The 23,565-nt window shown below is 36.5% G+C and overlaps 1 long non-coding RNA gene across 1 annotated transcript in view; it reads right to left on the bottom strand.

Annotated features, from left to right (window-relative positions):
- Window positions 1-1,716: 1,716 nt before the first annotated feature.
- Window positions 1,717-23,565, bottom strand: part of LOC127560958 (uncharacterized) — a 44,104-nt gene continuing 22,255 nt past the window's right edge. The window contains exons 2-3 of the long non-coding RNA XR_007953438.1: window positions 14,324-14,375; window positions 1,717-2,162 (exon numbers count right to left, since the gene is read on the bottom strand). This is a non-coding gene — a long non-coding RNA (uncharacterized LOC127560958). The remainder of the gene's footprint in view (window positions 2,163-14,323; window positions 14,376-23,565) is intronic.

Here is a 23,565-nt window from a genome sequence, read left to right as displayed (position 1 = left end):
TGTCCCTAACCAAAATGTTTTTACTTTTCATCCTCCAAAATGTACCACGGACAGTCTTACCTCCTTTTTTTTTTTTATCAGGCTGGTGGTGAGTCCACCCTATCTTGGAATTTCATCCCCCTTTCCTACACATTCTTTAAGATCCAAATCAAATTCATGAATCATTTCTATCTATCTATCCCTCAAACTTAGTTACCTTTCTAGAATTCATTGTCCTTTGGGGTTTCATCATATCTCATATACTTTTAGTAGTCTTTAGCTCTTGCATTGTTACTTAATTTTTAATGTGTCTATGTTTTGTCCCCAACTAGAACATAAACTTCATAAGGGAATGGACTCTGATAGTGTGAAGCCTTTCTTTGTAACTCCCTCAAACTTTACAAACTTTCCTTTAAAAATTCTTGTTCAGTAAATTAACAACTCTGGTCTGGCCAAAAGTCAGGCTCTCTTCAACAGTAACTCATATTTGTGTTTCCATACTTATTTTTAGTTGAAAGAATCCTCCAATCTCAAAAAAATGTACATTTTCATATGCTAATAACAAAGACCAATATTTAAAAATGAAATTACCTACAGGATCAAATATCAAGTCCTTTTTGGCATTTAAATCTCTTCACAGCTTGACTCTTTTCTACCCTATACTCTACTCCCACTCCATGCATATCCAGCCATATTGACCTACTTGCTGTTCCTCATACAGAAAACTTCATTATACAATCTTTCTGCCTTTTCAGTGACTTTATCACTACTCTTAACTCCACTTCTTAAAATCCTTTCCTTCCTTCAAGACTAAGCTCACATTTCAACTTCTACAGAAGGTCCTGTCCTACTAACAAGGCCCTTGGATGGCTAGATACAGAGAAAGGCAGTCTTTTATTTCTTATCCTGAAGCAAGTCCCTCCCCTGATTCCCCATTAATTGGGTGTTACAAAAGATACAGAGTGTGAATCTCCACCTCTCATTTCATCACATTGATATCTATTCTAATTTTCCCAGCTTCTGCTCCACGTCAAAGAATGTGACTTTTTGGCTAGAAAAGAGGGATTAGTTAAGGCAGCATGATACTAGAATTTGAAACAAACAGGGAAGAGCTCTAATAGGGATTAGTTTTAGCCTATAGCCTCATCCAGCTGTATCCAGCCAAGAAATCTAATTCATGTCAAACATCTGAGGCCCAACCTCTGTGGAAGTTAAGGTAAACAGCCCAGCTTTGTTCTATCAGAAACCCCAGGATATATCCCTGAAGTTAAATTCCCCCTATAAAATCAATCCAAGACTCATGCCATTAACCTCAGGAACATGACTGGGATTTCGTGGATGGACACAGCAGCTTCAATTAGTTCGTTAGCAAAGCAATTTAATGAGAAGACATAGCAAGCACAAATGGTACAAAAGGTTCCTCCCAAACAGGAAAAACACTTTTCTTTTGCCCATACAAAGTCCCTGGAAAGAATAGGCCCAAACTTAAAGTATAATGGTAGTAAGACACATGTGTAGAGAACGTGTGGCCAACTGGGTTTTTCAGCTGTTCCTGGTTCTGGAATTTCTTTTCTTCTTTTGAGTAGTCTTCATGAAGTTCCCTTAGATGTAATAATCAGCTAACATTTATATAGTGTCTACTACACGGCAGGGATTATGCTAAGGGCTTAACAATTTTCTCATTTGATCCTCATATAAGAGATAAGTATCTTACCAAGAACTTCACTGACTCACTGATGAATGCTGGAAAGATTTTATTTTATATTCTTGTAAGAACAAGTACACGTTTTTTGAAAGTGGAAAGGCAGTCTTTTATTTCTTATTCTGAAGCAAGTCCCTCCCCTGATTCCCCATTAATTGGATGTTACAAAAGATACAAAGTGTGAATCTCCACCTCTCATTTCATCACATTGATATCTATTCTAATTTTCCCAGCTTCTGCTCCATGTCAAAGAATGTGACTTTTTGGCTAGAGAAGAGGGATTAGTTAAGGCAGCATGATACTGGGATCCAGGCTTCTATCCAAAAAAAGGGGAAATTTCTTGGCTAGTTCTGGCTTGATGTGTTCCTTCATGAGTTTCCCAAGTACAAGGTTTTGTAGAACCAGTCTTCTATTGTGAGGAAGATTCTGTAAACAGTACACATCTTGATGATTGAGAAGTTTCTATATATGGTTTCCAATGCTGTGAGAAACAACAAGAGACATTCATGATGTAGAGGAGAATGACACCTGGACTTTCAATCCATGAAGCATTGTAAATTACTAAGATGTTTATGTTTTCTTATGTGTATGAAAGTTATATGTCTAACAGTCCCAAGTGTGTTTCCCTTCTGAATGTGCCTTATATTTATACCATAAAGCTAAATCAATCCCCAATCACAGGTTGACACAAATGCTCTTTAGGATTCTAATGAAAAGAACACACTAAAAAGAGAGGATAAGTATATTCATTGTTTACATGTTTTCCAGTTTCTGTAAAATGGAATAAAGACAGTCTGGTACCCAATAAATGTATTATTTTCTTGAGTGATTCTGTGTTGCAGACTGATGTAGAAACTAGACACAAGCTACAGGTGCAAACTTGATAGTGCAAACTGACATGATGCATGAGCCAAATTAAGAGTGAATAATTTGGGGGTTTATGTAAGTTCAAGGTGTAACAGGTCATAAGATATAATAATAACCTGTGGCCCAGAATCTCTGTGTTCTTAGTTTATATGGACTGAGTTCTTCCATTCCAGCTTAACTAGATAAAGGTTGCTTGAATGGGTAGGTTGGAACCCAGATTATAGAACATAAATACATATCTCACTGGGTGATCTCACCAGCTTACATGGATTAGATTATCATCGTTATCTATGTAATCCAGATATATATATCTAGTCCTAGTTCCACTCCTGAGCAATAAACATGCATCATGAACTAGATGTTCCATCTGCATCTTAAGCTCATCACATGGAAAACTGGAATTATCTTTTTCCCTGAATATGCCTACATTGGGATCAATATCTTGGGATCAACATCCTAACCTCCCTAGTCCTCATGCAAATTAAACCAGTTTTTCCTTAAAAGATAGTGAAACTATCCTTAAGATTTGACCAGCTCAGGGGACTAAAGGCAAAAGCATGAGCAACATAAGCTTCTCTTAATTACCTTGTCTGGTAGACCAAGATGGACAACTCAGGGACAGAGGAACTTTGCTCAATTAAATCATTTCATAGTGAACTTGTTGCATATCCTTGTTGAATAACTTTTACTCGTTATGATATGGCCAACTTTCTTTGCTGACTGTTGTATACCTTTAAAAGTGTCTCCTTAAATTCTATTATTGAATTTAAATAACCCAGGCCTGGCCTGCATCAAGTCCGTCCCAGAATACCTCTTCCCTTCCAAATTTCCCTATTATTGTCAAGCCACACCATCCTTCATGTAACTCAGGCTTATGTAATGCCAGAGAAACTGAGGCAGGATAGAGATTAGAGAGTTATAATAATTAATTTATTGGAGAGTTTGATTAAGTGACTGGATCAGACTCTTGTCTCCAAGTATTCAGTATCGAATGTGGGGTCCCAGAGATTCTTTATAGAGTTTATTGATTGGGAAGAACAATGACAGGATGGGGGAGGCAGAGTGAGCACTGGACATTCAGATAAAATGGGAAGGTCTGGAGTCAAGATAGAAGGTCTTTCTCCTTATCTTGATTAAACATTCACAGTTTATAACCTTAGAGTAGCTAGTCCTAAGTTAGGAGTGGAGATGTTGCAACCAGGCAGAACAATTAAGGGAAACTGAGGTAGAACAAAGGAAATTGTGGCATAACACTCACAACTACAGTGTTATCCTATCTCCTCACTCTCACTCAACTCAGGTCCAATCTATCCCAAAATTCTGAGCATGACACTACCCTATTCAATGAATTCCAGTGACTCTCTTATTTCCTTCAAGATAAAATATTAACTCCTCTGCTTAGCAATAAAAGATTTTGATAATCTGGTGTTAGCATATCCTCCCAAGCTTATACTTTCTTCCTGCCACACAATCTATAATTCTAACTATAATCTAACTTGTACCACTGGCCTGGTACAAGACCCCATTCCACCCATGCCTCAAATGCTCTGCCCTCTTAGTTTCCTTTCAAGATTCAGCTTAAATTTTCTTCAGGAGACCTTTAGCAGTTCACTACATTCCTGGTGGTATCTTCCCATCTTTTATTACTTCCTTACTGGAACGTATCTTGTATATATCGATAGCAAGAACAATGTATCTAGTTGTTTACAAGTTATCTTCCCCTTGTAAACCCTAAGGGCAGAAATTGTTTTTTTTCTTTATATTCCCTGTTTTAGCACAAAACCTAGCACATTGTAAGTATTTAATGAATGCTTGGTAAACTGATTGGCTATCAGTAAGTTACCAAGCTATTGTTAACAAATCAACTGTAAAACTGTGGCCACATCCAATGATCCCTTGAAGTGAGAACAAATTCATTGGTTGAACTGAAAGGGAAACTTGGGTTTAAATGGCTCAAAATTGGCCATATCCTAGGAGCTTTTAAATAAGTGATCCCTGAAAGTGATTCTTGAAAGTTCAAGAAACCAGGCCAGGAACAACTTCATGGAATGTGAGTTCTCTGCCTATCCTAAAGCAAAGCTAGGAAAATGATATTCCTCTCTTTTCTCCATCTGCCATGAAAGCTACCTGTGGAGCTACTCACCCCTTTCCAGAGATTTGAGAATTCATCAATTCAAGAGACTCTGAGCCATAATTAAGGGAGCATGGACATAATCTCCAGAGAGATTAAGAGCAGAGAAAGTCAGCAAGAAAAAAGCTTCAAGGAGTAGGACCTTTGGCAGCCAAGAAAGGCAGACACAGAGCACTTTGGGAGATTTCAGCGGAATTACGCCAGAAGCCCTCTCTCCGAGGCAAGGGAGAATATTTTCCATTTGGCTGGCTGGTGCAGAAGAAGAGTTTTCAGAGGATAAAGCTACGAGTGGAGAGTTCAGCGGACAACCAGATTCATCTTCATCTCACCCCACTGTAGTTGGTGGCTGGGCTCCTGCACTTCCCCCACTGAGACCAAGCTGGTCTGAAAGACTCACCAGAAAGCTAGCCGAGCCCCAAGTGAAGGAGACAAGAGATTCATTCCATCTCTGTGCTGGTTGGAGGCTGAAGAAAGCAGAGGCAGAGGCTAAAGGACAGAACCTTTGGATTTGGAGGTATTTGGAGGGCTCTAAGATAAACCGGCTGTGTTTTGAGAAGAACAAGAACTCCAACATTTGAACCCCAACATTTTTTGTGATTTGAGAAGAACAAGAACTCCAACATTTGAACTCCAACTGTTTCAAGAGAACTAGTTCTAGCAGTCAAGAATTGCCCTAAAGAACCACAAGGGAGGGCAGATTTATCTGAGTGATCCACCCAGTAGAGAAGGAAATAAGGCATCTAAAAAGTAATTCCAAAACAATATTAAAGCCCTGAACAATCAGAGGATATCCTTAGTCATATGTGTTCCCTGAGCATACTACCATTGTATTATGTTTGCACCCATTCTTCCTACTGAGGCACGCCCTAAATTTATAAGGAGAAATTTTTTGTTACTCTTCTTACTATGACTTTGTGTTGAACTAATTGTGTCTACTGGTTAATTGCTAATGGAAAGTTCATTTCTAGAGTTGTAGTGTTAGGAGTCTTAGACCCACAGACCTGTCATAACCACTCCTCCGGGGATACCTCCTGAATATCAGTAAATGCCAAGTTGACAGAAGTAGCTTAGAGAAGATACTATTATGAAGACTTCCTAGATGTCTTATGTATCTGTAAGAACCCACAAGAAAGATCCTTGATATGTGAAGAGGAAAGGAGATATCTTTCAAAATATCTCCTTGAAGATTTTAGGGAAGAGATTTTGGCCAAACATAATGAGTTAGAAAAACTAACAACAAACAAAACATGCAGTTTTGGTTATAAAGAGATCCTGAACATTGTTTTAGATCAAAAGAAACTAAAGAATTGATCCCTGAGGCAAGCAGGCAGAAATTCTGATAGAGATCAGTTTAGTTCCATGGTCCCACTTTTTGGAGGGGTACTCCAATCTGAAATCCAGATTATGTCAAATTCCTGAAACCCCTCCTCTGTAGAGGTCTCCTTGTAGTCTCACCTTGCCATGCCCTGTCAGAAATCCCAGTCTAACATGTACTGGACTACCTGCCATCCAGGGGTGCAGGTGGGGGAAAGGAGGGGAAAATTTGGAGCAGAAGATTTTGCAAGAGTCAATGTTAAAAAATTACCCATGCATGTTTTGTAAATAAAAAGAAATTGTACATGTATAGGACTGCTTGCCATCTGGGAGAGGGGGTGAAGGGAGGGAGGGAAAAAGTCAGAACAGAAGTGAGTGCAAGGGATAATGTTGTAAAAAATATTACCCAGGCATGGGTTCTGTCAATAAAAAGTTATTTTAAAAAATTTTAAAAAGGAAAAAAAAGAGAAAAAAAAAAAGACTTCGTTTAGATCCCCCCCCCCAAAAAAAAAAAAAAGCTATTGTAATGGACCTTCCTGTGGAGAAATTCACTTAAACAAGGATTCTTACAACAAGATGTTAACTCAGTGGAATTAATAATACAATGGTTATCTAGTGTACATATACTTAGTACTTAGCATGGTGATACAATTGATGTAATTGTAATAGAGTATCTAAACTGAGGACAAATTCAGCCACAGAGATTCCATCTTTGATCAGCCTTGTGGTGGCTCTCCTTCCTCCTGCATTTTGAGAGAGTGGTTCAGACTGGGAGACTGAAGGAGACAATAAAGACTTTGGACGCTTTTCCTGACCATTCTCGTGGTTATTATTCTGCTGAGACCAAGGCTGGTCCTGAGACCTCCAGAAAGCTAATCAGAATATTACATTTTGGTGCCTGAATGTGGACGTAAGGATTTTACACTCAGCAGTTCAACTGAAACATTCAGCGGAGAAGTCCCTGTGACCCAGATATAGGGTGAGTACAAAAACAGACAAGCAGGAAACTTTGGTAAGGGTTAAAGTAGTGTTTCAGCTGAATTGGGACAAATGCTTAGCAAAGAATCTTCCCCATCCCAAGGAAAGTGTGTAGAATGCATCGTTAAGCTAATAAAAAGCCAAGATTTGATTGTAACTTGGGAGAAGATTGGTGGACTCTTAGAAACATTAGAACGCACATCCTCTTGGTTCTCCAAGAAAGAAGAATTAGAGGCAGATAAGTAAAAACTAGTAGGAGAGCAACTAATAGAATATTACAATGATTATGGTCCTGATTCAATTCCTAAAGAAACATATATATATATAAAACAATACAAATGGCTTTAGGGAATTACATAAGTTTTAGAATAAGGAAAAAGAAGAAAGAGGAGGAGGGGGATGGTACAAAATAGCTGAAAAGCATGAAGAATTAGACAAGAAATTAAGTACAGTGCTGATGAAATTAAGGACTGTGGTGCTTCATAGCAAAAGCCATTATGGAGCTCCCCATCCCCTGATCCTCCCCTCCTCAATTAATCCTTCATGGATGGAAGGAGGAGGAGGAGGGGCAATGACACAATCAGCACCACCCATGTCCACCCTCTATGATATGACTAGGAAAGGCACTAGTTAAAGCTAAAAAAAGGATAGGCTATATCTGATTTAAGAATAAAAGCACACCCTGTGATTGAAGAATTTGATTCTTCAGGTCAAACCAGGAGAAGATACACTCCTTTTGATCTGGAAATTATCAAAGATCTGAAAAAGGGTTGCATTCTTTATGGGGCTATATCATCTTATGCTAAAATGATATTAGAGAATTTGGCTTTTGAAATTTTAACCCCTAAGTGATTGGGGCTAGTTGTGGCTTTCAGAGTACAGTAAACTCTGTAGAATACAAGACCAACAAAATAGGCAAACTGGAGTTAATATACCAATCACCTTTGATCAACTAGCAGGTATAGGTCATTATGTAGACACTTTGCTAAAGCAAAGATTAATTACCCTTTGATAGCATACGAGCAAATTGCTGCTGTTGCTATCAAAGCATGGAGTACCCTCCCAGGAAAACAAGATAGAAGGGAAGTCTTCTTGAAAATAGGGCAAGGTCCAAATGAACCATTTGCTGATTTTGTGGGACATCTGCAGACAGCTGTCATATGAACTATTGGTGAAAATGTAGCAATAGCAATAACGATAAAACAACTTGCTAGAGAAAATGCTAATGAGGTTTGTAGAAGAATTATACTAGGCCTACACAAAGATGCTCCTTTAGAGGAGATCATAAGACGCTGTGCCACAGTGGGCACAAATGTCTTTTATACCCAAGCTATGATGCAGAACATGGGAACACAGGGTCCCTTTTGGCAAAGGACTTCCAGAGAGACTCAATAATGCTTTCTTTCTTTTTTTTTTTTTTAAATTTTCTTCCTTGCACTTGATTTGTGTGTGTATGTTTTTTTTTTAATATTTTATTTTATTTTATTTAATAATAACTTTATATTCACAGAATCCATGCCAGGGTAATTTTTTTTTACAACATTATCCCTTGCACTCACTTCTGTTCCGATTTTTCCCCTCCCTCCCTCCACCCCCTCCCCTAGATGGCAAGCAGTCCTATATATGTTAAATATGTTGCAGTATATCCTAGATACAATATATGTTTGCAGAACTGAACAGTTCTCTTATTGCACAGAGAGAATTGGATTCAGAAGGTAAAAATAACCTGGGAAGAAAAACAAAAATGCAGATAGTTCACATTCGTTTTTCAGTGTTCTTTCTTTGAGTGTAGCTGCTTCTGTCCATCATTTATCTTTTTTTTTTTTTTTTTAGGGTCTTTTTCAGAAGGTGTTCGATGAATTCTTTCAACGCCTATTTTCCCTTCCGGTTCTATTACTTCTGGGCAGTTCTCTTTGATGATTTCCTGTAAAATAGTATCTAGGCTCTTTGTCCATCATTTATCAATTGAAACTGAGTTAGGTCTCTTTGTCAAAGAAATCCACTTCCATCAGAATATGTCCTCATACAATATCGTTCTCGAAGTGTATAATGATCTCCTGGTTCTGCTCATTTCACTTAGCATCAGTTCATGTAAGTCTCGCCAAGCCTCTCTGTATTCATCCTGCTGGTCATTTCTTACAGAACAGTAATATTCCATAACATTCATATACCACAATTTACCCAGCCATTCTCTAATTGATGGGCATCCATTCAATTTCCAGTTTCTAGCCACTACAAACAGGGCTGCCACAAACATTTTGGCACATACAGGTCCCTTTCCCTTCTTTAGTATTTCTTTGAGATATAAGCCCAATAGAAATACTGCTGGATCAAAGGGTATGCACAATTTGATAACTTTTTGGGCATAATTCCAGATTGTTCTCCAGAATGTTTGGATTCATTCACAACTCCACCAACAATGCATCAGTGTCCCGGTTTTCCCGCATCCCCTCCAACATTCATCATTATTTTTTCCTGTCATCTTAGCCAATCTGACAGGTGTGTAGTGGTATCTTAGAGTTGTCTTAATTTGTATTTCTCTGATCAATAATGATTTGGAACACTTTCATATGAGTGGTAATAATTTCAATTTCATCATTTGAAAATTGTCTGTTCATATCCTTTGACCATTTATCAATTGGAGAATGGCTTGATTTCTTATAAATTTGAGTCAAGTTCTCTATATATTTTGGAAATGAGGCCTTTATCAGAACCTTTAACTGTGAAGATGTTTTCCCAGTTTGTTGCTTCCCTTCTAATCTTGTTTGCATTAGTTTTGTTTGTACAAAGGCTTTTTAATTTGATGTAATCAAAATTTTCTATTTTGTGATCAGTAATGGTCTCTAGTTCATCTTTGGTCACAAATTTCTTTCTCCTCCACAAGTCTGAGAGATAAACTATCCTATGTTCCTCTAATTTATTTATAATCTCGTTCTTTATGCCTAGGTCATGGACCCATTTTGATCTTATCTTGGTATATGGTGTTAAGTGTGGGTCCATGCCTAATTTCTGCCATACTAATTTCCAGTTATCCCAGCAGTTTTTATCAAATAATGAATTCTTATCCCAAAAGTTAGGATCTTTGGGTTTGTCAAACACTAGATTGCTATAGTTGACTATTCTGTCTTGTGAACCTAACCTTTTCCACTGATCAACTAATCTATTTCTTAGCTAATACCAAATGGTTTTGGTGACTGCTGCTTTATAATATAATTTTAGTCAGGTACAGCTAGGCCACCTTCATTTGTCAATAATGCTTTCAATGTGGTAAAGAAGGGCATTTGAAAGCTCAATCTTGGCATAGAGATAAAGTGAGAAGACAAAATGAGAGAACAAGACCCAAAACCCCATGTCCAAGATGCCACAGAGGCTTCCATTGGGCATCAGAATGTAGATTGTTTCAGGGAAATGTAAAGTGGGATCCACCTCCAGGGTCTCAGGCAAAAAACAGGTGGGGCATAATGGCACCAAAGTTATAGCCAGAGAGTCTTGAGAAGTTCAGTACCCTGATATGATCAATCAGCTGAAAAGCAACCTGATGGGAAAAAGGGATTACAATTGGGAAGAATACAGGTTTTATAATCCAATAGAAGGACAGCATCCAGTGTGAGCAGCTCCAATATAATCTCCAGATGATGTGGAGAGATCCAGAAAGTGGTGAATGGAAGGGACCAGATAGGCTAACTGCTTGGGAGAGAGGGTTTGCTTGTATCTCTACAGATGAAGAAGGAATCAGATAGGTGCCAATGAGCCATATTTGCCTTATCCATCAGAGAGAGACAGATAAAGAGAAAAAACCTTGAAACAAAGAAGGTGGTTCAATCTCTGACTACATGTGCCATTGAAAAAGCATGATTGTTAACCCAATGTGTATTGGCAATTGACTCAGGAACATCAAAAATTGTTGATAAAACTGTTACAGAACTTCAAAACCCACAGGAATCATTGGATTCCCTAACACATGATAAGACTGTTGCAGGACTTCAAAATCTGGAGGAATCATTGGATTCCCTAATATATGAAGTAATGGGCAATAAATTGGTTTTAGACTATTTCTAGGATTTATGAACATGTATAATTCCTCATGTTGATTCATGTTATTTGTTACATCACTACTAGCCTGTGTTAATTATTATGTGCTTGTGTAATACCTCCCATGCTGATGGATTTATGTATACCTGTTTCAAGTGAGACCCTTCAGAAACTTGCTAATAAAATCTAGTTTGACTCCCCATTTCCCTTTGGTGTTTTTTATTCCCCTTTCTGAGAATCAGGGAGGGCATGATCACTCCATTTTGGGGTTCCCACCTCCCTGAGAACTCTGGAAAAATGTGTTAACTTATTGGAACTGATAAGACAATGGTTATCTAGTTTAGCATGGTGATTAATAGTTCTCTAGTTCAGTATGATTGATTTAATTTTATAACAAATAATGGTTCCCTAGTGATAGAATGATTGGCTTATATTCAGTATACTGTAATGATGTAATTGTAATAGAGTGTATAAACTGGGGACAAACTCAGCCAGACAGAGAAGAAACTTGACTAGCCTCTTGGTGGCTCTCCTGCCTCCTGAATTCCTCCACTGAAACCAAGACCCATTCTGGAGGACCTCCAGAAAGCTAGCCCAGCCCCAGGCCAAGGAGACATACTATGAAGGAGATAATAAAGACTTTGGACTTTATTCCTGACTATTCTTGTGGTGATTATTCTGCTGAGACCAAGGCTGGTCTGAAGGCCCTCCAGAAAGGTAACCAGAACATTACACTGAGGTTCTGTTTCTCCATGTTTAGTACTAAATTTCAGGAAAGACTTCATTTGGAGACAGAAATTTAAGTATTAAGGTAGCATGCTGTTCCAGAGTTTTGACCCATTACAAGTTATAATAATAATAATAATAATAATAAAGAAAATGAACTGCTCTTGAATAGCCACAATAGCAGGAATAGGAAAAAAAATACGTGATGATCCTGGGCTACCTGATTACTATATTGATGAGATCAGGAATGTCACAGGCATGGTGAACAGTTCATTTTCCTGTGGTTCTTTGTAAGCAGTCAGGGGCTATCCACCTTCCTTAAAGTTACACAGGATTATTGTAAAAGGAACTGATAAAGTATTCTGGTGTCTTTTATCTTTAAAAAAAAAAAAAAAGTATCTTTTATATCCTTGGGAATCTGATATGTTTTGTGTTAATGGGATGGTTCAGGATAAATCCAAGAGTTTCCATTTGGTCCCACTCACAATAGCCTACATACAAGTTGCTAAAAAGTCCCATACAGATAGTGACTCCCAAGAGTTTGTGACATCTCTTCTATCCATGGTCTGTATAACCCTCCTCACCTAAACTTCTCCCACTTCATGATCTAAATCAGACAGAGATTTTAGAGGATAATTTAAGGTTTAGATGGGGCTAAAGGGTCAGAACTTCCCAGGTACTAGATTTCATGATTAAAATTTTACTAGTACCTTCATAGGCTGGACATCAATTTCTTTCTTATCAACCCCATGTTTCAGGAGCCACAATCAAAGTTCCTTCCAGAAGGGGCTTTCCTTTGGCCTATCTAGAAGGGTAGCAGTCTGTATCCCTCCCCCATCCCCAGAACATCTTTTTTTCCACTGATAGTCCTATTTGTCCAGGTTATTGCTGTCCCATTTTCTAATTCCATTTCATCAATCAGCTCACAGCTGTATAATTATGGCAAAGGAAATCAACAGATAAGCCTGAAGTCATAAAGTACAGGTGTAATCTAATTGCTTCTGAAGTCAACTGATCATAGAGTATAATGTATCTTAGGGATTCCAAATAGATCCAAGGGATCAAAACAATTTCCTTTAGAATTTTGTTTTCTCCCTTTCAGATCTCTACCAGGAAGCCAGATACCATAGCAATTCATCTCATGAGATCAAACTTCCATCTTAGCCTCCTGAAAAGGGACAATTGGCAGTTTCCCTGATAGCTGGTAACTGATTCATTCAACTGGCTCTGCAAAATCTTTGGAGAGCTCTCTAAGCCAGTGGTATGGCTCCTAGAGAGAATGTATCCTCAATGATTTTATTAGACTTTAGCAGGCCAATGATTCATCGGGTTGTTGACTGAATTTCTCTTGCAACTTCTCCAGTTCTTGGTAGTGAAAATTCATCCTGTCACTGCTATATCTCTGTAGAAAAAAATTACAAGAAAATCCCTAGGATTTTTTATTTTCCATTTCTAAATCTCCTCCACACTCTTCCTCTTGATCTCAAGTCTTATGACTCTGATCTCAGCACAACACATTACAGTAAAACCTCTGCAAGAAAAGTACTTCTGGACAGAGACCCATCAGTTCCTATCTGTGGTCTGCCATCTTATCCAAAATGTAACTTAGGCCTTGAAGTTTTAGAACAAAATGAAACATCTGTAGGTCATTTAAGAGTTAACAAAAAGATGTTTACTTAGCTATAGCACAGAAAGGATATTTAACAAGAACTATGTTTTACTTAGTTTGGGCAGATGTAAACTCTCCCTTAAGGAGGATCAGCAGGTCAAGGTGTGGCTGACACTCATGGTCTTGGGACATCCACTAAGCCAGACTCCACCTAAGTGGGACTTTTTATGCACAAAGACAACCAGAAAGCCACATCAATACTTCTAGAAGCCCCCATGAAGTTGCTATCAAGGTGTAGCTTGAATCCTAGACTTCTAAGCCAATTAAGTCCTAGAGACAGCACAAATAGGGTGTGGGGAAAACATTGATAGGGATCCTATCAGAACATTAGTAAAACATTTTTAATGAATAGAACAAACAAACAAAAGCTGAGAAGGGGATATAGAGCAACTTTGTTATTTGATTCTTATATGCACATATAGTTCCTTTTTAAAAAAACTATAATAAATTCAGTTTTTTAATCTACTTCACTATTTTTTTTTTTGGCTTGAAATGTTTGATTTGTCATTTATATAAGTTGACAATAAAAATTTAAAGAAATAATCTATTGGGGGGCAGCTAGGTGGCACAGTGGATAGAGCACTATCCCTGAAGTCAGGAGAATCTCAGTTCAAATCTCTGCTCTCAGACACTTAAGACTTCCTAGCTGTGTGATCCTGGGCAAGTTACGTAATCCCGATTGCCTCAGCAAAAAAAAAATAAATAAAAAAGAAAAAAGAAAAAGAAATAATCTATTTGGTAGGAATATGTATAAAGGATTTTACTGGGAAGTGTTTGTTATATCAAAATAAAATATATTCATAAATTTCAAACTATAATGAGATTTCAAATAAATAAAATAGGCAGCATTGAGGTGGTAGATGGATAAGAGTGTTGAACCTGCAGTCAGGAAGACTTGAGTTTGAATCCTTCTTCAGATACTTACTAGCTGTATGATCTTTCCCAAGTCATTCAACCTTGCTCAGTCTCAATCTTATCTGTGAAATAAAGATAAAAATAGCTTCTCACTTCATAAAATTGTTGTAAGGATTACATGAGATAATATATGGAAAGTGCCACCTTTAAAGCACTCTATAAATATCATCCACAATCTGTCTCTTTAGATGATTTTCTCTTACTAAAATAATTTTGTGTTCTCAAAATTTCATTCTTGAAAGCTTTCCAACTTGCTAAGGCCACCTTCTCTTTTAGAATTTTAGGCCATAATATTTTACCCATTCTTTTTCTGAACTCTGAAATCTGTTCTTCTAAAATCCAGAAAATAAATCATATTCTGCTTGGCTCACTCCATTTATTTGTCATGAATTCTAAGATGGAATGCTTTCAAGACTCCACTTTGGCGTTTAGATTTTTCTTTATTGCTCCAAATCAGATCTCAAATTATAACAGCTCCCCTCATCGGTTCCTCAACCTTTTTTTTTTTTAATTTAATAATAACTTTATATTGACAGAATCCATGCTAGGGTAATTTTTGGTTCCTCAACCTTTTGAAGAATAAATGATCATAAAAGTAAGTCAATAATTTATTAGCTACTCTCCTTTTTGTAGAGTTCCAGAGGCATCCAAGTACCCCTTTCTCTACCATATCAAGCCAGATATGTAGTCTGCTTTTTTCACTATAGATAATCTAATACAATATTCTTATTTCTACAGATTAGCACCCATTCTTTTTCTGAACTCTGAAATCTGTTCTTCTAAAAGAGACTTATTCAAGACTATGTAGTGAGTTATTGGTAGATCTGGGATTGGAAACCAGGTATTCAGACTTAGATATAAGGTTTTTTTCTTTCACCATTCTGTTCCATAATCTATAACTGAAAAAATCAGCTGGTTCTGACAACGCTCCATAATTGGGGTTGTAACTGATCAGCAAAGGAGAGCAGTGACATAGGAGAAGTCAATCAGTAAACACTTACTGAGCATCTACTATGTGCCAGGTACTTTGTTAAACACTAAAATACAGGAGTTCAGCCTAATACACGAGGCTATTTTCAAACATGCTATACACAAGATAAACTGGAGATAATCACTAGAAAGAAAACACTAGAATTAAGAAGAATTGGGAAAATTTTCTATAGATTTTAGGAAATCAGGAAAACAACCTAGGCAAATCCACAGAATTGAAAGCTCTTCATGCTGAGAGTTTCTCAAGCTAAAAACATTAACATCAAAATTCCCATTTCAGATTAAATAGATCCATAATAAACTGTTGAATTTTTCTTTTCTACTTTGCATTTCTAAATTATGATAAAACTATAACTCATAAACTGTTGCAAGCAAAAATAGGCTTGGTATCAAGTTTCTAGATGATCCAGTAGAGATTTCCCTAGGATTCCAGATGGAGGACTTCTAAATCACAATACAGAAAAATTTCCTAGTTATGGGAACCTTCATTACACAAGCCAAAGGTTCCCTCATTCAGAAAGCACTTTTCATCCAGAAAAATTTAATTTGGTATATAACTACACTCATTCAATGAGATATCCCAACTCAATTTGATCAGCATTTTAACTCAATTCATTGTGTTTAATTAAGTATCAATAATTGTTTTAGTGAGTTAAATAAATAGAATTGAATTTGAGTTGAGTTAGTAATTATTTGTTAGAATTATGTATTTGTGATTATATTATTTCTATCTGATTATATTTTCTTACAGATTTATATTGTAAGACCTATATAAACAAGTTAAGAGAGATCTGTTGTATATGACACTAACCCTGAATGTGCTATGAGAGCTGTAAACCGCCCCTCCCCCCCCCAAAAAAAATCCAAGTTTCCTTATGTCTTTCTGTTCAGTTATGCCTATTGTTCAGAACTGTTTGTTGATGAAATATTAACTAAATTTTGGTGATTGATGGACATTCCCCCACTGTTGGAACATGAACTTGTAACACTCATTAATGACCTGTGATGACCAATTAAATCTTATAGACTATAGAAAGTGTTGGATCCAATTGATTAAGAACCATCAATGTCCCTCAGAACATCTTTTGTTACACGTTGGATTTTTGGAGTATTCACACTAAAATAAGAGATGATAGAAGATCATAAAAAATCCAGATTTTACAAATGGTCAGACAAATTGTAATTAGCAGGGCCAGGATTTGAATAAGATTCTCTATCTTCAAATCCATACTCTATTCATTAAATCATTTTGCCTCCTTTAAATACCTTATCCCCTTTCAAGGTCCATCTCAAATGTCCACTCTGCTAACATACCAGAATATGGCATTTTACAGTGTACCTGTCATAACATGGGCCAAGTATGATTCACGTTTGAGATTGGAATGAAATGAGACACTTAGAAAACAATAACAAAAAAAATTTAACAAAATCAGTTTATACACTAATAGTATGGAAAGGATATTCAGCAAGAATTCAACATTGATTCACTTGAGAACAATTCCCTTGACCTCTGTATTTACTGCCCAGTGTTTCAAACTAAAAGACATTGATTAATTGTGTGATGAGTTTTTTAAATGTTTTATACAACTAGGAATCTATGTCAGTAGTTGGAGCCTTAGTCCTCAGGACCAATTAAGTCTTGCTATTGGTTTCATTGACATTTTAGAAGGAAATTATGTGGTAGGTACTCTTACTGACACAATTGGCCCCAAGTCAGTGTTGCTCTTATTATACTTTCTTACATGTCATATATATTTTTCTCTATTATGCAATAAAATATTAAGTTTTTCACAGAGAATATTTAAATAGTTTTTGTTTTTTGTATTCCCATAGTAGCCAGTTAATAAATATCTATTGAATTAATGTACACAAAATGCTTAATATTTTAATTTAAAAAATAGAGGCAATATGGTTTAGTGGATAGAGACTTTGGAGGCCAAGAAAGCCTCAGTTCAAGTCTTGCCTGACATAATTTTGGCTGCCTAATCCTGGGCAAGGCAATTAACCTTTTAGTGTTGTAGTACAATGAGTGTAAATTACAGGAAAAGTATCAATCTGCAATTGTAAAGGAAGTCTGGGAATTTCCTAGGCACAGAGTTTAGACTCAGCCCCTCACCATTCCACTATCAATGAAATTACAGGTCCAATACCTATTCCTTCATTCTAACAGAAAACATTTTAATAACCTTAATAACAAATATAACCATAAAATTTAATATGAAAGAGGATGAAGCTTGAAGGTTCTTGGGTTGTTGCTGTTTTTTTTTTTTTTTCTTTATTTAATGCTAGTGGCTTAGATTTTTTTAAAAAATGCTTAAATAGAGGAAATAGATGGAGATTTTTGTAGAAATTCTTAAAGGAACTTGTAGATACTGTCAAGGGCTTAAAATGTTTATATCACTATTTTATTATGCTTAATTTCTCTTCTAGACTTAATGGCATTTATTTCCTTTGATACAAGTATATTTAACAAACCATGATTAGAATCTTTTTTTGGATCACAAATGGAAAAGAGAAGAGAGGAAAAACACAGAAACACACCAGAATCGACCTTCGGTTATCAACCAACATTATGAAAACTGGATAAAGTCATTCAAAAGAAAGAATATACTTGGCCACTTACCTAATTTCTTTGGAACCCTAGTCAGAGAATCATTTACCAGTGGAGATGGTACCATTTGTGAGAAACTTTTTGAAAGACCTCAAACACTAAGGAAATTCTAAGCAAGTTGAAACCTACCTAGGAAATCATTTATGTTGCAAAATCATTTGTCAAAAATTAACATCTTTTTTGGTCATTTGACAAAAACAGATCCACAAACTAATTTCACCATATCCTTGAACATAATTCTCCCATAAGATAAAGAAATTATATTTGCATGTATGACCAGTTCTAAGGAGGTACAAATCCTAAAGATCTGTGCCAGTTATTAACATAGTTTAGTTTTCACCTTTGTCCATAAGCTTAAATAGGCCTTCTAAGTTGCATAACTGAGTGACTATTTTTGTTATCTGGCCACCAGATGTCACTTTGACTCAATGAAAAGCCCTTCTCTAAAGCAAAGCAGCTGTGTTTGGAGTTTTCCTACTAGAATATTGTCAAAGCCAATTACAAAATTTAATTCTGCTTAATTTCAAAAGTTGCATCACTAGCACTCAGTACAATGCCTGGCACTTAATAAATGCTTGGTGACTTGATATGATCATTTACCACATGTTCAGTACTGAACAAAATACTTTAAGACAAAAGGAAAAGAATACCCTATATAAGACAGGCCTGCCTTAAAAAACAAACAAACAAAAAACCCTTACAACCTCACTGAGGAGATATGTTTATGAAAAAGTTAAATTAAAATGCAAGTCAATTTTTACTCAGCGCCAAAATAAGCACTAAAGACAAAAAATATAAATGTTTCAAGAGGATATGAGATACATAGCTAGACTTTGAAGAATGGGAGTGAGAGTAATCCCAGCAACAAAGAATAACACAAGAGAAAGCATAAAAATAAAAGTGAACATATGTATTTGGAGAGTAATGAGGATATATATATCAAGCAATTTCTACTAGGATTCCTTCAAGTTTTTTTCCTAAAAGAAAAAGAAGATATCTCAAAGATTTGATTGATTGATCTTCCCCAGTCACCCAAGTCATAAAAAGCTTGGCTTATGAAGTCCTTCATATCAGGCAGAAGTCAGAAAGGCTGTGTCTACCTAAACTAATATTGTATTTTTGTTGAATATTCTTTCCATACTACTATTAAGTAAATTTCCCTCTTGTACAATATTAAATACAGACAGCTAGATGGTGCAGTTCTTAGAACACTGGGCCTGGAGTCAGGAAGAGTCATTTTCCTGAGTTAAAAAGTGGCCTCAGAAACTTACTAGTTGTGTGACCTTGCCAAGTCACCTAATTGTTTGTCTCAGTTTCCTCATTTGTAAAATGAGCTAGAGAAGGAAATGGCAAAGCACTTCAGTATCTTTGCCAAGAAAACCCCAAATGGATCATGAAGAATAGGGAAAAAATTGAAAAAATGACTGAACAACAACAAATGTTAGGTGCTTTATATATCTCATTTCATTCTAATCTCAATCCTAAATCAATGGACTGGCATGACTAAAGCCTGACCTAGAAAAGGAGAAAAGATATTGGAAGATAAATTTAGATGATTCTAAATCAAGATGATTGATTGGTTATAAAGGACCTAAGTCGAGCATAGTGTGATCATAGGACATAGATTTGGATGGTTCCTTAGAGATTATTTAGTGCAGTCATTTCATACATTTCATTTTACAGATATGGAAACTAAAGGTCAAAAAGATTAACTAACTTTACCAAAGTTTCACAGAAGGACAGAGAAGAAGCTCCTTTGACTTCAAATATTAATAATAATACTTAATATTGAAAGTAATGGGAAATAATAATAATAGTAATAGAAGTTCTAAAGCAAGGAAGAATAGATATTAAAGCAATGTTTTAGGAAAATTAATGTTAGACTGAGTGAATAGAAAGGAGGGAGTCAGAAATAGAAATGGGGAGATCAATTTCAAGACTATTAAAATAATCTAAGAATAAAGTTTTAAGAATCTGGATGAGGGTGTATTAGCAACAGGAATGAACAAAAAGGGAGAAATACTAGAAACATTTGGAAAGTTTCTACTTGAAATTGTTTGGAATTTGATGATTGTTTGGAGGAAAGAGGAGTCAAAGATGATTCCTAGGCAAGGAGAATAAATGAAAGATGGTACTTGGTTAACAGTCTTCTTGGTCTAGGCCTATAATAAAAAACACTTTGGGCTAATTTGTAAAGACTGTCAATGTAAAGGGATGTGTATGTATCACTCTTTTGTTCTGCCCATGTTGTTTAGATGTGCCCTCAATAAATATGTCTAGATGTTTCTCGATGGTTTTCTCTCCCAATTTTTTTCCAAAGGAGACCAATTTTTGTCAGGAGGGGAATCAAAAGACTAAAGTCAGAGGCCATCACTCTGCTCTCCTCAAAAGGATGAGCTGCCAGGCTAGAATTATATCTGTTCACTTAAAATTTTGTTAGTCTAGGAGGTGAAGCCAAGATGGTGGAGAGGACACACGCATCTATCTAAGCTCTTCCTTAAACGACCTTGGAATTAGTGCTTGACTGAAAAAACCCACGAATATTGGGAGTACAACACATCACCAACAGAAGATATCCTCGAAATTTGCCAGAAAAGGTCTATTTTTGCTTGCAGGCAGGGATGGTTAGACCAGGCACAGACTGTAGGCAGTCATTGAGAGCACAGAAGGCAACTTACACTGAGCAGATCTGAGTGGAGCAAGGTGTGGTCTCAGCCAGTGGAAAATTTGCAGGGAGAACTCTACCACAGTGTGAGCTACTCTGCCCTGGCAGCAAGCCAGTAGATCAGCAGAGAAGCTATAAACACAGGGGGTAAAGGCTGTAATCCCAAAACGCTAAAGTCTCTTGGGACTTGGCTACACCTCCAGCACCTGGAGTGACTCAGCACACTCTTAGAGTCTCAGAGCACAACCGCTATGTAGGCAGCGCAGCCATTGCTGTCCCACTGCTGCTTCACTGCTACTTGCTGTTTTCTGTAGAGAAAGCTTGGTAATATCATACTGCCCAAAAAGCAGGCCACATTTGTTTTTTTGTTTGTTTTGTTTGTTTCTTTTTTGTCAAAATGAGTAAAAACTTAAAGTGAGCTCTAACTATAGGAAGCTTCTATGCTGATGAGGTTAAAAACAGATCGTCTCTAGATAAAACCCCAAAGGGAGATATGATCTGGTCCCCACCACACAAGACTCTCATAGAAGAAATTAAAAAGGCTTTTACAAGAGAGCTAGAAGAAAAATAGGGAAAGGGAAAGGAAGCTTGGCAAGAGGATCTGGATAAGTCATCCCACTCATTAAAAGGTACAGTGGATAAAGAAATCAACTCCCTGAAAAACAGAATGAGTGAATTGGAAAAAGAAAATAGCTCTCTAAAAAATAAAATTGGCGAAATGGAAAAAAGTTCTATGGAACAAAACAACTCATTTAAACTCAATTGGACAATTACAAAAAAGAAATAAAAAAGTAAAATGAAGAAAATAATTCATTAAATATCAGAATTGAACAAATGGAAATGAATGACTGGAGGAAATAGATACCAAGAATCAGTCAAGCAAAACCAAAAAAATGAAAAAATGAAAAAATGTTAAATACCTACTTGGGAAAACAACAAACCTGGAAAAGAGATCTAGGAGAGAGAATCTGAGAATTATTGGACTTCCTGAAAATTATGATGAAAAAAAGAGGTTAGATACTATTTTTCAGAAAATCTTCAAAGAGAACTGTCCAGATGTTTTAGAAACAGAGGGTAAAATTGAAAGAATTCATTAATCACCTACTGAAAAAGATCCCCAAATCAAAACTCCAAGAAATATTGTGGCTAAATTCCAGAACTATCAGACCAAGGAAAAAACTACTACAAGCAGCTAGAAAAAAAAATTCAAATACAGAGGAGCCAGAATAAGGATTACTTAGGATTGAGCAGTGTCCACATTAAAGGATCAAAGGGCCTGGAATCTGATATTCCAAAAGGCTAAGGAACTTATTATGCAGCCAAGAATAACTTACCCAGCCAAAATGAGAATTTTTTTCCAGAGAAGATGGATATTCAATGAAATAGGTGAATTTCATCTATTTCTGATGAAAAAACTGGAACTAAACAAAACATTTGGTGGAAAGGAAATTGTACCAAAAAAAGGTAAAGTGCCAAAGAGGCAAAGGAAATCTATTATATCTGAGGGAAAGAAGGGAGGGGGAGGAACAGTGTGTATCTTACTCTAATCAGAATTGGCTTAAAGAGAAAAATATTAGACATATTCGATTTACAAAGAAACTTCTCCCACCTCATTGAAAAGTGGGAGGGGAAAAGTGAAAAGGGAAAGAAAAGTAGAAGGGAATACAGAAATTGTGAGGAAAAGGGGTAAGAAAAAGGGAGGAACTCTAAGATGGGGGAAGAGATCCTAAAGAGGGAGGATGTGTGAGGCAAATGGTGCTTACAAGTTTAATACTGGGGAGGGGAGTAAGGAGGAAGGAAAGGAGAAAAGCATAAACTGGAGTCAACAAGATGGCAGGAAATACAGAATTAGTAATTTTAACCATAAATGTGAATGGGGTAAACCCCCCCATAAAGCAGAGGCAGATAGCAGACTGGATTAATATGAAATGAAAGGGTGTTCCAAATCATTATTGATCAAAGAAATACAAATTAAGATAACTCTGAGATACCACTACACACCTGTCAAATTGGCTAAGATGACAGGAAAAGATAATGACAAATGTTGGAGGGGATGAGGGAAAACTGGGACACTGATGCATTGTTGGTAGAGTTATAAATGACTCCAACCATTCTGGAGAACAATTTGGAACTATGCTTAAAAAGTTATCAAACTATCCATACCCTTTGATTCAACAGTGTTACTACTGGGCTTATATCCCAAAGAGATCTTAAAGAAGGGAAAGTTTGTATGTGCCAAAATGTTTGTGGCAGCTCTTTTTGTAGTCACTAGAAACTGGAAACTGAATGAATGTCCATCAATTGGAGAATGGTTAGACAAATTGTGGTATATGAATATTATGGAATATTATTGTTCTGTAAGAAATGACCAGCAGGATGAATACAGAGAAGCTTGGAGAGACTTACATGAACTGATGTTGGGTGAAATGAACAGAATCAGGAGATCATGATACACTTCAACAATAATACAATATGAGGATATATTCTGATGGAAGTGGATATCTTCAACAATGAGAAGATCCAATTCAGTTCCAATTGATCAGTGATGGACAGAAAGAACCAGCTATACCCAGAAAAAGAACATTGGGAAATGAATGTGGACTACTTGCATTTTTGTTTTTCTTCCCAAGTTATTTTTACCTTTCTGAATCCAATTTTTCTTGTGCAACAAGAGAACTGTACGGATGTGTACACATACATTGTATTTAAGATATACTTTAACATGTTTAACATGTATGAGACTGCCTGCCATCTAGGGGAGAGGGTGGAAGGAGGGAAGGGAAAAGTTGGAACAGAAGTGATTGCAAGGGACAATGTTGAAAAATAACCCATGCATATATTCTGTCAATAAAAAGCTATAATAAAAAAAATATAATATTAATGTAGGGCCAGCTTCTTAAACTGTCATTCACAACCCCAGATGGTATCTTACAACTGAATGTGGAGGTCACAAAATTATGATTTATTATCATTAAATATTTGGTTT

Source organism: Antechinus flavipes, chromosome 4 (assembly GCF_016432865.1).
Source record: "Antechinus flavipes isolate AdamAnt ecotype Samford, QLD, Australia chromosome 4, AdamAnt_v2, whole genome shotgun sequence".
Lineage (NCBI taxonomy): Eukaryota > Metazoa > Chordata > Mammalia > Dasyuromorphia > Dasyuridae > Antechinus > Antechinus flavipes.
This window is presented reverse-complemented; position numbering and strand designations above follow the sequence as displayed.